The sequence below is a fragment of the Triticum aestivum genome, chromosome 2D, assembly GCF_018294505.1.
Source record: "Triticum aestivum cultivar Chinese Spring chromosome 2D, IWGSC CS RefSeq v2.1, whole genome shotgun sequence".
Lineage (NCBI taxonomy): Eukaryota > Viridiplantae > Streptophyta > Magnoliopsida > Poales > Poaceae > Triticum > Triticum aestivum.
The window spans coordinates 615682986-615686333 of NC_057799.1; the positions used below are offsets into that span (position 1 = coordinate 615682986).

The following is a 3348-nucleotide window of genomic DNA, read 5'->3' on the forward strand; positions in this document are numbered from 1 at the left end:
GCTCCATCAGCATTTTCGTTAAAAAATAAAAGTGGCATGTTCTTATCTACTAACTGCATTTGTTTTATGAAGATGCTTGGATGGAGGAGCAAAGGATTTCATCCTGAATTAATTTTACGTCAGTTATTGATTCTACTAATACATATTCCACCTCACATGACCCCGTCAGAAACAAGTTTGTTTTAGGTAGGCCATGTACTCAAACGAGTTCCAAAAAAAATCCCCACCAAAAAATAAGTTCCAAAATCCCGGGTTCGCTTTTCCTGACAGAAAATTGAGCGCCTTTTCACTGAAGTTGTGCGTGTGCTCAATCAATCTTCTGTGGTGTAAACTTCACTGAACCTGGTTCACAGAGCTGTTCATGTGAAGACTGCCCACTTCATGTGTTCAGTTCATGAGTGTGCTGCTTCCGTCGAGTACATCCACGGAATGAATTTGTTTATTTCTGTGTTCTACTCCCATTTCAGTCTTTTACGATGCTATAAAATGGGGTCACAAGCATTATACATATTGTAAAAAGAATCAGCGATACATGAGCACGTCCTCGTTATTTTGCTGTGCCGCTTCAGCAGAACACAAGTGCGAAGTCTCTGCACTTCTCGGTTCCGCAGTAATTCGTGTAACTGACAAACGAAGGAAACATTACTCAACAAGGTAGTAAGAATATCATCACTACTTCCACAACTTTATACGTCAAAACGATTTTCCAAACGATTGCATGCACCTTCCAGTTTAAAAAACAATGATTACATCCATATTTACAAGCTCTGCACTTATGCAGAACACACAATCTTCCGGCCCAATGAGTACATGAATAGGCCGTCCAACTTGGCAAGCTAGCTCCAGGCATCGTGACACACGATGTCAGGCGGCTCGGGCCTCGCCTTCACGGTCGTCACTGGCGTAGTGGAAGCGCAGCGCCGGCGCGTGGGCAGCGGAATACGGCCTCGTCGGTGGCACACGGCGACCCACTCGCGGTAGACCGCCCGCAGGTAGCTTCCCACGCAAATCCGGCACGACGCCACGGCGATCCCGTGGGTTGTTTGGGTCGTGTGGCAGTCGTTTGGCTTATAGTACGTTATCGACGGCGTCAACTGTTCAGCCTCCGGTCAAAATTTGGCTCACGGACGACCAACGTAGGGTGGTCTGCGGCTGCGCACCAACTGACGTCATGTAGGGCAGGCTGGCCGGCCAGCATTGCATCTGCAAGCTAAGGTGGCGCACACGAGGGCCATGGTCGCCGCCCACACGCGCAGCGGAGGTTTGCTGCATGAACGGCTCGCGGTGCGACCTGAGCCGGCCGGACGCACTCACCAGCGCGCCAGTCTGACGTCGCGGCCAGCACTGCTTGGGTTGTGAGCTAGGGCCGCATTTAATTCCCGTCAAGTTGGTACTGAGCGAAAGGTGCAGACAGCATGGAGATCGAAGTTCTTTTTGGCCCCTCGATCCATGTCGACAAAGACAGGGCACGTATAATCTATGCCGAATCTTGCGACGCCGATTGCTCAAGAGAAAGTAAGAGCTAGTCTTTAAGGATGTGTGCTCTGCCGCGCAGAGGCAGTGTGCATGTACTAGTTAACACCGTATTCGACGTTTGCTAGTACGATAATACTATATTTTAGGATGCATGCACTAATATACAATCAAAACAGGATGAAACAAGAAATTCCACCCACATTTATTTCTGATTGATACAAACTAAAAAGACTCAACTGACCGATCAACGCTCTCATACGTAGCAAAACAGAACACGCTCACATGACACACACAAGCAAATAAAAGCAAGCAAGGAGCAGGTGGACATCGACAGCTTGAAATCAACATGCAAGGAACACACATTTCCAACGAACTAGAGGTCTTGCATGCACGACGCGCTCACTAGCAGGCCTTTTCTCTGACGCATTGCACATTATCCTGGGCACTTTTGTCCTGAGCCTTCCACGCCTTCTCATCTTGCAGAGGCACGAGTGGCCTCCAAAGGCTATGCAGCAGTTCACTCCAACCTTAATGACCTTACCAACCGAAAAACGCCTGTCTGCAATAGCATTTTTCATACCTTCTTCAAAGCTCTTGAAGCACGTATTCATGACGTCCTGATCGACCAAGTCGCACACCGGCGCACCGCCGGCGGCAGGTACCTGGCCCACAACAAGGGCGCACATCAGCGTGACCAGCACCACCACGGCAACCATCCTCGGGAGCATTGCGACAGCCATGACCAGATCGATGCAGGGTATAGCTGATCGAAGGTCGTTGCACTCACTCGCTGCTTATGCCTAGGGTAGAGAGATGATTTGCAATACAATGATGTTGTATTGATAGGGTGCTGGTGCACGTATATATATTACAAGGAAAGGCATCTACCTCAACTATACAAGACTAGGAGGTGGGCCACAGCTCCAATACACGTGCAATACAAAATATATACACAACACCCCCGCAGCCGAAGCGTCGCTGGAGACACAGAGACTGGACCGAGACTCCTCGAAGTCGGGAGTAGGCAATCCCTTAGTCATCACATCAGCAAACTGTTTCGTCGTCGGCACGTGTGATAGGATAGATATAGTTGACTAGAGGGGCGGGGGGGTGTGAATAGGCAACTAACAATTTTTAGCTTTTCTTTACCAAATTAAATTTTGCACCAAAGTAGGTTGTCTAGATATGCAACTAGGTGAGCAACCTATATGATGCAACAACAACAAGCACAAAAGCAAGCCAAAGGGTAAACCACAAATGAACTTGCACAAGTAAAGGGATGAGATAACCAAGAGTGGAGCCGGTGGAGACGAGGATGTGTTACCGAAGTTCCTTCCTTTTGAGGGGAAGTACGTCTCCGTTAGAGCAGTGTGGAGGCACAATGCTCCCCAAGAAGCCACTAGGGCCACCGTATTCTCCTCACGCCCTCACACAATGCGAGATGCCGTGATTCCACTATTGGTGCCCTTGGAGGCGGCAACCAAACCTTTACAAACAAGGTTGGGGCAATCTCCACAACTTAATTGGAGGCTCCCAACGACACCACGAAGCTTCACCACAATGGACTATGGCTCCGTGGTGACCTCAACCGTCTAGGGTGCTCAAACACCCAAGAGTAACAAGATCCGCTAGGGATTAGTGGGGGGAATCGAATTTCTCTTGGTGGAAGTGTAGATCGCGGCCTTCTCAACCACTCCCTGACAAATTAACAAGTTTGATTGGCTAGGGTGAGAGATCGGGCGAAAATGGAGCTTGGAGCAACAATGGAGCTTAAAGTTGGAAGAGGTAGTCAACTAGAGGAAGAAGGCACCCCTTATATAGTCAAGAACAAAACCCAATCGTTATCCACCTAACCAGCTCGCGACTTGCGGT

The 3348-nt window shown here is 48.9% G+C and overlaps 1 pseudogene; it reads right to left on the reverse strand.

Moving 5' to 3' along the window:
* Nucleotides 1-951: 951 nt before the first annotated feature.
* On the reverse strand, nucleotides 952-2796 carry LOC123050426 (uncharacterized; annotated as a pseudogene).
* Nucleotides 2797-3348: the final 552 nt, after the last annotated feature.